Source organism: Littorina saxatilis, unplaced genomic scaffold (assembly GCF_037325665.1).
Source record: "Littorina saxatilis isolate snail1 unplaced genomic scaffold, US_GU_Lsax_2.0 scaffold_444, whole genome shotgun sequence".
NCBI lineage: Eukaryota > Metazoa > Mollusca > Gastropoda > Littorinimorpha > Littorinidae > Littorina > Littorina saxatilis.
Window position 1 is genome coordinate 34,263 of NW_027125803.1, and position 13,251 is coordinate 47,513.

At 40.2% G+C, this 13,251-nt stretch overlaps 1 protein-coding gene and 1 long non-coding RNA gene across 3 annotated transcripts in view; one reads left to right on the plus strand and one right to left on the minus strand.

Moving 5' to 3' along the window:
* Nucleotides 1-1,413: 1,413 nt before the first annotated feature.
* LOC138954265 (uncharacterized) lies at nucleotides 1,414-2,446 on the minus strand. The gene is made up of 2 exons (XR_011451778.1): nucleotides 2,027-2,446; nucleotides 1,414-1,842 (listed from the first exon to the last, which is right to left on the minus strand). It is a non-coding gene; the product is annotated as an uncharacterized lncRNA (long non-coding RNA).
* A 4,849-nt stretch (nucleotides 2,447-7,295) lies between these two features.
* LOC138954267 (uncharacterized) overlaps nucleotides 7,296-13,251 on the plus strand; it is a 55,079-nt gene continuing 49,123 nt past the window's right edge. The window contains exon 1 of one of the 2 annotated variants that reach the window (XM_070326147.1): nucleotides 7,296-8,659. The gene's annotated coding sequence lies outside the window, so the exon portion shown is untranslated. The remainder of the gene's footprint in view (nucleotides 8,660-13,251) is intronic. The other variant, XM_070326149.1, reaches the window with a different exon arrangement.

Below are 13,251 nucleotides of genomic sequence, written 5' to 3' on the forward strand. Positions count from 1 at the left end.
CGTTCTTGTCGTTCAGCATCACGTTCTCGTTCTTCGCGATCAAGAGTTTGTTGCTTCTCTTTCTGATCAAGAACAAATGCACGCAACTCGGCTCCTTCTAACCCCAACAACTGTCCTTCGGCCAATAGCTGTCTAGTCAACTCTAGCGGATCTACACTTGTGGACTGAGACATATTTACAGGTGACACGTCCGTGCACGCCTGTGGATCAACCTCTTCTTCGTTACGGTTGCTGTCAACTTGAAGAGAGAGATGCTCACTCTCTTCTTCGTCAGCAGGGACTGGTAACGAATCTATCACCTCTTCCCGATCGTTACCGGCAGTAAGGTTTTTTCTTCCCTTCTTATTTGCGGTCACTATGGGGAGAGATTTGTCGGCCGGCTGTTTCCGTGCCAACTGGGCTGCGATGGTGGACTTTCTAAAATTATGAGCTGGGGAACTGTCGTCACTCATAAGTCACCTCGCGTATTATTCCAAAACGTACAAAATGTATGTTGCTCAAACACCGTCGAGCTACTAAATTTCGGATCAAATTACAAAAAGAAACAGTCGGGCGGCGCCTTCGTGCACAAAATGCAAGTCCTAGTTTAGCTCTACTTCTACTGTACTTTGAAATAATTCTTCAACGTATGTTACGTTACGTTTCCACACAACCACCCAAAGAGTTATGTTTCCACGTTCTATCGTGAGTCAGTTTACTTCTATCTACCAACGAGAACTTACACTGTAAACTTTATTTGACTCTTTCTGGCGAAAAGATCAATCTTTCACTCGATCGAACGTTGAATATACAAGATGTATCAAATCAACTGTCAATTCGCATCATTTACTGGGTAGATTAATTTACAGCCACTTCTACAGCAAGTAAATACGACTGATATCCACAAGTCGATTATATAGGGCTTCACAGGGAAATACAGGTATTAAATCCTTACCTCTTAGGTACCTGACTCCCACCAACCTCCCGCGTAATTTAGAACAAACTAAGGGGAATGATGGTTCCGATAGTACGTGCAAGAATACTATCACACTGATGAATTGGAACACCACAAATAAAATTGGGAGCTAACAAATCAAAAGTGGTCTCGCTAAATATTGATTTTTTAACGTGTCGTTTCAGCTGACAACACTTCCAGTTTTTATTTTACCGTGTGATAGGGCACACGTTGAGTTATAGATCTGTGATAAGTAATATAACTAAAGGTAAATAAATAAAAGACGATGGCGATGAAGTACGAACATATATACAATACAAATCGACATGCAGGAAACCTACAGCAATTTTGAAACGAGAAAAATTTGGAACGGCTGGATCGAAAGTAAAACGTTGATTCAATATCCCGTGACTCGAGCCCCCATTGTGACGTCTGCTTCTCGTTCTAGGGCTGATCAGTGTTTAACAGAGACAAGTGCAAAGAAGTAATAAGAAATTTAATAATTCTGTACTTTCATAAACATGCACATGATCATTCTTGCAGACATCAATCCCTTTCTCTTAGAATCTTCAAATGAAAGTTTTATAGATTATGATTTCGCTGGTGTGATTTCACACACACATAACAACATTGTCTTTCTTCTTCTTGTTGCGTCGACGTTTAGCATCGAAGAGCGGAACGTACTTCTTCTCGTTGAAAATGTATTTCGGTTTACACAAATGAAGACATGAAGGTGTGTAAATGTTCACAAAATATAACGTAGTCTACTCATCATGATAAACTCGATCTGGGTGACACTTGGGGACGTTGGTGGTTCCTTCCGTGGTTACCGCTGACGTTGCCCTTCCCACAGTGTTCACACGACATCATTTACACAAGCATTGTACACCCCTGTACACTTGCACCTTCTGCAACACACACGTGCAATATCTGTTATTATCAAGTATGATTTCCATTGATATCATTCAATTTGTTTCTCTAAAACAAACACAGAAACAAGAGTTCACAGACTGACACAAACACATGGAAAAATGAACAATACCTGTGTTTTCCTGTGAATCAATAATGTTAAAATGTACTAGCGTGTTTTACCTGCGGTTAGTGGACCTTTGGAGATCGCAAAAATGTGGAAATCCGTCCACGGAAGGTGAAACATATGCTAGTGCAATCTACGTGGCTTCGTTGATTGCTGCCATCTTGGAGTCAATGAAACGGTCAGAGCATTGCATCCTAGCAACCTCAACTGAATATATGTACAGTTCATATTCACGAATTAATACCAATGCACGCTGTTTCCTTTTGTTCTCTTCGTTTAAATTTCTTTCCATGCAGATAAACAAATTCTTACCTTGTACTAGTTTTGGACTAATGGCGCGAGCGTTGACGTCATATGCATACAGTGTCGTCATGACGTAGTCTCGGTCATTTAACCTCGTTTTGTGTACGCAACTAGTGAAGTCTCGATTAATATGAGAGAGGGAGTCGATACACGAATTCCATTCGTCACAGTGTGTATATTATTAGTAGTATTATATGTGTTCCTCCTTGTGCGTCTGCGTGTGAGTGCGCAAGTGTGATTGCGTAATTAATGTTCCATTCTGTGATTGCTTTATTGATGTTCCATTCATGTATTTTCTACTACTTTTCTCATTTATTATTACTGTATGTTTGATGTTTCTATGATTCTAGTCGGGCGCACGCGTGAATATGTGTTTGTGTGAATGTAAAGGGCACATTGTAAGATTAAGCCTATGGCCTAAAATGTCTACCCTTTATGTAAATAAAATGTTCTAAGTCTAAGTCTAAGTCTAACTCTCTCTCTCTCTCTCTCTCTCTCTCTCTCTCTCTCTCTCTCTCTCTCTCTCTCTCTCTTTCTCTCTTTGGAATTATTTAACACTTGTGTTAAGGAAAGTGCTGACTGCATGAAGAAAAGAATTTATTTGAAGTCAAATAATCAATCGGATGATTGGTTCGATCAAGAGTGTAGAATAACCCGAAAAAATGTGTGGAGGTTGTTAAGCAGATGTAATCAGCCTGAAGACATTCACGCTCGCAATGTTTATTGTTTAGCCAGACGGGAATATAAAAACATGTTAGAAAGAAAGAAAAGATTGTATAATGATTTGACATTACAAAAACTTATTGAATCTGTTAATGATCAACAAGAATTTTGGAATATAATGCATAAATTATCCTCAAAACGAAAACAAATAAAGAACAACATACCAGTTGATACCTGGTTTCAGCATTTCAAAGTATTATTGGAAAAAGATGTAATTGAGGCTGAAGAAATAGAATATGAAGACGATGAAGGTATTTTGAATCGTCCTATTTCAAAAGAAGAAGTGTTGATTGCAATGAGAAAGTTAAAACCTCAAAAGTCTGCTGGGCCTGATGGAATAATAGGAGAACTTTTGAAAAATGTTTTTTCTCCAGGGATTGACTTTTTGGTACACCTGTTTAATTTTTTGTTTTCCAAGGGTGTATTTCCAGAAAGTTGGACAGAGTCCATTGTTATCCCTTTGTTTAAGAAAGGCGATGTGAATAATCCAAATAATTATCGTGGAATTTCACTGTGTAATGTTAGTAGCAAGGTCTATAGTACTGTGATTAATAACAGGTTGCAAGAATGGATTGAATGTAATAACAGTACGGGTGAATATCAAGCTGGTTTTAAAAAGAATTATTCCACTATTGATCATATGTTTACACTGTTGGCCTTTGTACAGAAACAATTTTCTTTGAATCGTAAACTGTATGTTGCCTTTATAGATTTTGAGAAGGCGTTTGATTCCATCAACAGAGCTTTGCTCTGGCCAATTCTGTCAAAAAATGGTATAAAAGGGAAACTCTTTAGGTGTGTGAAGAGTATGTATGATAATGTAAAAATAAAAGTGAGATGTGGAGCAAAGTTTACGGATTATATTAATTGTACATTTGGTGTTAAACAGGGCGATGTATGTAGCCCAGTTTTATTTTCTCTCTTTATCAATGAGTTAGCACTTGAGATAATTGAGAATGGAAGACATGGTGCCACATTTACTGATGATTATTTGGAATTGTTTATTCTTTTGCTTGCTGATGATTTATTGTTGTTATCAGAGACGGTTGTGGGTCTACAGACTCAGTTAAATAATTTACGCAGGGCAGTGTCCTCTCTTCATTTAAAGGTAAACATGAGTAAAAGTAACATTATTGTGTTTAGGAAAGGTGGATATTTGAGTGCAAGGGAAAGATGGACATATGGGGTTGATATTTTACCTGTTGTAAACGTGTATAAGTATTTAGGAATATTGTTTTCAACTCGACTCAGTTTCACTGCTGCCTGTGGTGATCTCTTAAGCCGGGCCAAAAATGCTCTGATGTGTATTATACAAAGATTATCTGTGCTTAATAATAATAGTTTGCATGTCTTTTTGAAGTTGTTTGATTCCCAAGTACAACCAATAGTACAGTATGGTGCTGAGATATGGGGATTGGATAAAGCTGCTCTGCAGTGTGAAAAAGTCCATTTATTTGCATTGAAGAAGTTCTTAGGAGTTCGTATGCGAACACCTAATGACCTGGTATATGGTGAGACAAACAGATATCCGATATATTTGAATTCTATTTTAAGATGCGTTAGCTACTGGATGAAATTGTTAAAGATGGAGGCGCACAGACTTCCTCGTAAATCATATGATATGTTGTATAAAATGGATGAGAGTGGTAAAAAGAACTGGGCCTCAAGTGTCCGTTGTAAATTGTATGAGTACGGTTTTGGTTTTGTGTGGTTGAACCAGGGCGTTGTTAATGAAAAAGAGTTTTTGCGTGTTTTTAGGGAAAGGTTGGTCGATTGCAGATGGCAAGAGTGGGATTATCATATTCAAAATAGTGATAGATTTGCTGTTTATCGGACATTTTGTACTGTACATGACATTAAACCCTACCTTTTGTTGAATGTGGATAGACATCTAAAGTTTATTATGACTAGGTTTCGATTCGGTATTTCAGAAATAAATGTGCATGCTAACCGATATAAACAGCATGATGCCGATCAGTTAATGTGTCCCCTTTGTAAAGTAAAGCAAGATGATGAAGTCCATTTTGTTTTGTGTTGTCCATACTTAAACAGATTAAGAGAAAAATTTATCCCATTTAAATATTATAAAAACCCAAGCACTTTTAGACTCAGCTTGCTCCTAGCTTCCCCTCAAGAAACTGTTGTTAGAAATGTATCCTTGTATTTGTATAAAGCCTTTAAATTAAGAGATGTTTTAACCTCTTAGTTAAAGAAAGTGTAATGTATGTTTTAATCCGTAGTGTTGTGCGATTGTTATGTTGTACCTTTTTTGCACCTGATGAGTTAAATTATGTGCAACGTTAATCATTTGTTCACACTCCGATCCTTCATAAGGGGCTATGGCCTATTGAATAAATTATCTGCGTCTGCGTCTGCGTCTGCGTCTGCGTCTGCGTCTGCGTCTCTCTCTCTGTCTCTCTCTCTCAACTGGTTGGTCCGGTGTCAGAATAATGTGACTGGGTGAGACATGAAGCCTGTACTGCGACTTCTGTCTTGTGTGTGGCGCACGTTATAATTATGTCAAAGCAGCACCGCCCTGATATGGCCCTTCGTGGTCGGCTGGGCGTTAAGCAAACAAACAAACAAACTCTCTCTCACTCTCTCTCTCTCTCTCTCTCTCTCTCTCTCTCTCTCTCTCTCTCTCCCTCTCTCTTTCTCTCCCTCCCCTATCTCTCTCTCTCTCTAACTTTTTAATTTTAATTTTTTAAATTTCATCATTGTGTATCTGTGCGTCCCAAGGACAGATTGTAAGAAAAGGCGTAGCCTTAAATCTTAATCCTTGTTAAATAAAGTTCAATTCAATTCAATTCTCTCCCCCTATCTTTCTCTCTCTCTCTCTCTCTCTCACTCTCTCTCTCTCTCTCTCTCTCTCTCTCTCTCTCTCTTTCTCTCTCTCTCTCTCTCTCTCTCTCTCTCTCTCTCTCTCTCTCTCTCTCTCTCTCTCTCTCTCTCTCTCTCTCTCTCTCTCTCTCTCTCTCTCTCTCTGAGATAGACACACACAAGGAGAAAGACAGAAAAAGGACAGTGTCAGTTTTACGTATACATATTGTCACCCATAAGCTACAGTTCCGTGTTACACGCTGAGTGTGGGTAGTCTTTGCAGACTGTACTTTCTCCTTGCACTGTCTTTGTTTCGTTTCTCTATCATGTTTCTGCTCTGGAAGCAGTAAATCCAGCACGCGTTCTGTTACAGCTGTGTTGCCTTTACTTCGCTCTGTTACAGCTGTGTTGCCTTCACTTCGTTCTGTTACAGCTGTGTTGCCTTCACTTCGCTCTGTTACAGCTGTGTTGCCTTCACTTCGCTCTGTTACAGCTGTGTTGCCTTAACTTCGCTCTGTTACAGCTGTGTTGCCTTATCTTCGCTCTGTTACAGCTGTGTTGTCTTCACTTCGTTATGTTACAGCTGTGTTACCTTCACTTCGCACTGTTACAGCTGTGTTGCCTTCACTTCGTTCTGTTACAGCTGTGTTGCCTTCACTTCGTTTTGTTACAGCTGTGTTGCCTTCACTTTGCTCTGTTACAGCTGTGTTACCTTCACTTCGCTCTGTTACAGCTGTGTTGCCTTAACTTCGCTCTGTTACAGCTGTGTTGCCTTAACTTCGCTCTGTTACAGCTGTGTTGCCTTCACTTCGTTCTGTTACAGCTGTGTTGCCTTCACTTCGTTTTGTTACAGCTGTGTTGCCTTCACTTTGCTCTGTTACAGCTGTGTTACCTTCACTTCGTTCTGTTACAGCTGTGTTGCCTTAACTTCGCTCTGTTACAACTGTGTTGCCTTAACTTCGTTTTGTTACAGCTGTGTTGCCTTAACTTCGTTCTGTTACAGCTGTGTTGCCTTCACTTCGTTATGTTACAGCTGTGTTGCCTTCACTTCGCTCTGTTACAGCTGTGTTGCCTTCACTTCGCTCTGTTACAGCTGTGTTGTCTTCACTTCGTTATGTTACAGCTGTGTTACCTTCACTTCGCACTGTTACAGCTGTGTTGCCTTAACTTCGCTCTGTTACAACTGTGTTGCCTTAACTTCGTTATGTTACAGCTGTGTTGCCTTCACTTCGCTCTGTTACAGCTGTGTTGCCTTAACTTCGTTCTGTTACAGCTGTGTTGCCTTAATTTCGCACGGGTTTGCCCGCGTCGTGGATGTTGACCAGGACTGATGAGATCAGCTGATGAATATAATCGGGATTCTAAAGCAGAAGAGTTTGCTGAAGACCAGTCGTTTCTTTTTTCATTTATGTAAATAATTAGCACATTTACGGAACGTTTAAAGCTTCATAATCCCCACAACAAACATTGTCTTGCATTTCTCGATGGAAAAATACCCAAGAAAACTTCTTCAAAATGTCTTTTTCCCTATCAGATGTTTTTTTCCGTGTATCAGCTTACAAAAAGTACGCGGCTGTTTTCTGTCTCCGTAAAAAACAACGATGAGTTCATCGCTACCCGGATGTGCAGCAGTGTAAAACGTCACGAGGGTCCGGGTGCACGTATCACGTGACCGTGCTGAAGCCTTTATCTTGTAAAGACTGCCAGCGTCGTCACAGTGTCTCTTCCAACCTGTCGTCAACACGTGTTGCAGGCAGTGTGTAGTGTTTAGATGTAACCGCGTGTCTTCGCCCTGTGGGAAATAGTGTAGTGTTCGCCCGACAGTCTAAAGTGTGATCCTGACGACAGTCTAAAGTGTGATCCTGACGACAGTCTAAAGTGTGATCCTGACGACAGTCTAAAGTGTGATCTGACGTCCTGACGAGTCCTGCGAAAGAAACACTGACTGAAGCTAACGAGTCGTGAGAAAGAAACACTGACTGAAGCTTACGAGTTGTGAGAAAGAAACACTGTCTGAAGCTAACGAGTTGTGAGAATGAAACACTGACTGAAGCTTACGAGCTGTGAGAAAGAAACACTGACTGAAGCTAACGAGTCGTGAGAAAGAAACACTGACTGAAGCTAACGAGTCGTGAGAAAGAAACACTGACTGAAGCTAACGAGTCGTGAGAAAGAAACACTGACTGAAGCTAACGAGTCATGAGAAAGAAACACTGACTGAAGCTAACGAGTCGTGAGAAAGAAACACTGACTGAAGCTAACGAGTCGTGAGAAAGAAACACTGACTGAAGCTAACGAGTCGTGAGAAAGAAACACTGACTGAAGCTAACGAGTCGTGAGAAAGAAACACTGACTGAAGCTAACGAGTCGTGAGAAAGAAACACTGACTGAAGCTAACGAGTTGTGAGAAAGAAACACTGACTGAAGCTAACGAGTTGTGAGAAAGAAACACTGACTGAAGCTAACGAGTTGTGAGAAAGAAACACTGACTGAAGCTAACGAGTCGTGAGAAAGAAACACTGACTGAAGCTAACGAGTCGTGAGAAAGAAACACTGACTGAAGCTAAAGAGTTTTAAGAAAGAAACACTGACTGAAGCTAACGAGTCGTGAGAAAGAAACACTGACTGAAGCTAACGAGTTGTGAGAAAGAAACACTGACTGAAGCTAACGAGTCGTGAGAAAGAAACACTGACTGAAGCTAACGAGTTGTGAGAAAGAAACACTGACTGAAGCTAACGAGTTGTGAGAAAGAAACACTGACTGAAGCTTACGAGTTGTGAGAAAGAAACACTGTTTGGAGCTAACGAGTTGGGGGGATAACTGTGGATTGCTTTGTTCACAGGTAAGAGTGTGTAAGTGGATTTGACTCATTTAACCTTCATTGTGTTTTCGAGTACGACCCAGAGACAAATAAACATCTATGCATCTTTAAATCCTTTGGAATTTTTGCTTAAGACTAGTGTAAATAAACTTAGCAATGATTGTGACATATTTTGGACACCCAATCAAAATTTAATATGAATTCATTTAATTTGATTTAAACTTTCCATGACATTTTAAGGCAGTCTGCTGGATCATCTGGCACACTTTTCGGATCAAGATTTCCAAAACAGTGTGAACTTATTTACTATCTGGGTTATTGTAAGTTATTCCGTTGTTCATGTTGTATATTTCTCAGGTAATTGTTGTTGTTACCAGACCGCGTATTAATATCCCCTGGACAAAGTCATGAACATTCGCGATGACATTACCAACACAACACAGAATGATTAGCATTTATATGGGGGCGAGGATACTCAAGTACCACACGGTACAGAGAACGTATTCGCATGTACTGATCGTCAACAATGCATTTAATTTAACTTCTTTTTTTTATATAATTTTTTTTAAAGATTATCAATCTTTGTATACACTGATTTTACCAACAAGGCAGCGTACCACATAAACCGTCGATTAGACGTAATGTTACCCTGCTAAAACTCTCTCCTACCCCTAATCCTCGACCTGCCCCCCCTCTTCCAACCCCCCACACACCCAGAATCCAACCACGAACCCAGTTTGCGATCCGGATGTCATTGAGTGTGAGACGACACAAGGTCACGGTGCACGTATCATGTATCGGTACTGAGGCCGCCTCGTTGTGAGGCCATTGTTGTCAGCGTTCTGCCCGTGTCTCTGCAGAGAGGTCGTGTTGCTTTCCTGTGTCATGTCAAAGTACTGGCCTGGCTTGGAGAAGTGTAATGTCAGCGTTCTGCCCGTGTCTCTACAGAGAGGTCGTGTTGCTTTCCTGTGTCATATCAAAGTACTGGCCTGGCTTGGAGAAGTGTAATGTCAGCGTTCTGCCCGTGTCTCTACAGAGAGGTCATGTTGCTTTCCTGTGGCATATCAAAGTACTGGCCTGGCTTGGAGAAGTGTAATGTCAGCGTTCTGCCCGTGTCTCTACAGAGAGGTCGTGTTGCTTTCCTGTGTCATATCAAAGTACTGGCCTGGCTTGGAGAAGTGTAATGTCAGCGTTCTGCCCGTGTCTCTACAGAGAGGTCGTGTTGCTTTCCTGTGTCATGTGAAAGTACTGGCCTGGCTTGGAGAAGTGTAATGTCAGCGTTCTGGCCGTGTCTCTACAGAGATGTCGTGTTGCTTTCCTGTGTCATATCAAAGTACTGGCCTGGCTTGGAGAAGTGTAATGTCAGCGTTCTGCCCGTGTCACTGCAGAGAGGTCGTGTTGCTTTCCTGTGTCATATCAAAGTACTGGCCTGGCTTGGAGAAGTGTAATGTCAGCGTTCTGCCCGTGTCTCTACAGAGAGGTCGTGTTGCTTTCCTGTGTCATATCAAAGTACTGGCCTGGCTTGGAGAAGTGTAATGTCAGCGTTCTGCCCGTGTCCCCAGCCAGCAAAATTTTGCGCAGCGAATGCGTGTCGCAGTCGCCAAACTCTGCGTAACAACTGCACTGGACGCATGCGTAACGCGCGCGATTTTGCAAAGCGAAATACATGCGTGACACACTCGTTTTCCCTCAGATTACGCAGACCATACGCACCTCCAGCGCACGCTTATTTGACACCAAGACAAATTCGCACTCTCCACGCTTTACGCATTCTCACGCTATTAACGCGCTCTCCACGCAGACGACACGATTGCTTTACGCATTTAACGCGCTCTTGACGCAGATGTCCTGATCATCTTACGCACTCTCCACGCAGATGTCACGAATTATTGACGCATTCTCAGGCATTACGCGCTTTTTACGCTCTCTTCACGCAGATGTCACAATTGCTGTACGCATTCTCACGCATTTGACGCACTCTCCACGCAGATGTCACAATTGCTTTACGCATTCTCACGCATTTGACGCACTCTCCACGCAGATGTCACGATTGACCTACACAATTTTACGCAGACCACACAACCGCTTTACGCACTCACAAACAAATAATGGGCAGTGCACAACATTGTATTGATCCAGAAAGACAAAGGTCAAGCGTGCAGGTTCGATAACAGAGATGATCATAATTATGTACAAGTTCTAAAACAAAAATGCAGTCAAATAAATTGATTAAAACAAAGGAGAGATTTGAATCTCGCTTATTGCCATTGTGACTTCCAGGTTTTAATTTCACTGCATTTTGACATACCAGCAGCACGGAAACAAAAATGATCAAAATACTATTCAAAGCAGAATTCAAATTGGCAGAACAAAGAATAAATAGAACAAAACCCTGATAGTCATCATCGATACGCGGTAGTACATGCAGTGAAGAATCCAGTATAACTTATAAGAGAGAATGTTGATGTACACTCGTCACTATATCACATTGATGTAAACAAATAAATAAATAATTGGCACAGCCTAGGCATAGGCAGCAGTGAGTTGTATCAACATGTTTGAATACAGAACAGCAACAAAAAGAGAAAAAAAGTTCTACAAGCCAGCTAATAGTTGAACTTCAGATTACTAATGATATCACAAACAAACACTTAGTTAATGCCCATTCTCCAGGGATCGAAATCCAGTCAATGTACACCAAACTAGGATAACACATACATTTAGAATCTATCACGACTGCATAAAACATTGGTATGCAATTCACAAAGCAAGGAACTTGAAACATGAACATTGACATTAAACATACATATGTGCCCCACACACATTTCGGACAAGGCAGCTGAACGAACTTCAGATGTGGATGGAGCACAAAATAATTAGATGGGGCGGCGTGAAAGCATACTGGGACAAGGAACAAGCAAGAGAAAGAGGATAAGAAGATAAAAGGAAGAACAAACCGAAGAATAAGAAAGAAAAAAACAAAATAAGAGAAGGAGAGACAAAAAAAAAAAGGAAAACAAAAAAAAAAGGAAAAAAAAGGGAGACAATCATATGAATGTGTACCATTTAAATAAAAGAAATTAAAAAAATTACTTTTAAAAAGGAGACATTTCAGGTTTTGATTTGAAGTGTGTTAACATATTCACATATACCAGTAACTTTGCATGGAAAAAAAAAGTTCACAATGATTTGAAGCAAATTCAAATGCCAGAGAAAAAACAGAACAAAACCCTGATGTCATCATTGATAATCAGTGGTACGTTCAGTGAAGAAAAAACAATTGACACAACCTAGACATGGGCAGCAGTGAGTTATCAAGTTTCACTACACAAAAGTAACAACTACAATAATGAAACAAAAGGTAAAATGCCAGCTAATAGTCAAAATTCAGAACAATGATATCAAAAAGAAACACTTATTCAATGCCCCTTCTCCACTGATATGTATAAGCACACCAACATGACATAAACTCATAAATTTAAAAAAAAAACATGACATAAAACTCATAAATTAAAAAAAACTTATCAGACTGCGTAAAACATAGGTTTGCCATCTCAAAATGGATGTAAAACACGCAGCTTACTCACAAAATGATAGACAAGTCTCCAGCGGCCAGCTGCTCAGCAAACAAAATAAGGTGGCGAGGATCAATATAATTGAAATGCATTTTTTTTGCTGTTTCGGAGAGAACTTTGCTTCATTTACCTTACACTGCCTGCATTCAAGGGCTAAATTTTTATCAGGTGCACCAAGACTTACATCTATAGAAATCCAATCATAACGGTTTTAACAGCACAAAAAAAAAAAGTATATTTCTAGTCTCGCTTCTAAATTCTCAACTCAACTCCAAAAAATAATAAAGAACAACAAAAACCCGCATCATGCATTGTCTCCTTCAAGCTGCCTAGGTTGTTTGCGTTCGACTCCCGTAAATGACAAGGAATTGTTAAAACCTTTTCTTTCTATTTGTTAACTTTTTGTTTTCTTCTTTTCTGAACTCTTTATACTTGTATTTTATTCATTTTAATTTAGCCTGAAGGTTTGAGTCGTGTATTAAAAATCGAATATAGTGTGTAAGTGCCCTTGAACAGCTTTTCCAGAATCATGTATTCTATATTTTTAGTATGGGATACCCACAAGAAAAGTTCAAATGCATCCATGCGTCTCCACTGATAGTAATGGTAGTTGAGCACTTCCAGTTTAGTCTTCTGTCGTTCTGACACAACCTAAAAGGGTACATCATGTCTGAACATCATCTGTAGAAGAGTGTGAAGTTTAAAGCTTAGCTTAAATAATGTCCAACAAAACCCCAGACTCTTCTGTACATTACCCATCAGCCACACAGACCTGAACTGTGAAATACAATTACTCACTAGCAATTTCTCAGGCGAGTCAAATCTTACATTCATCAAATTTTTGCAACTAGCATTGTAAATAAGCCTACAGAGATTACAAAGTTCAATTACTGCAAACCAAATCATGAAGGCTTTTCCATGGCCTGTTGTCTCTTTCTTTTATCACAGGCTTCCAAAAACCAGTCTTGAACGGGCGTCTTCAAGGTCTTGACCTGTGGCACCCGTACAGCTTCACGGAACAGCCTCTGCATGACAAAC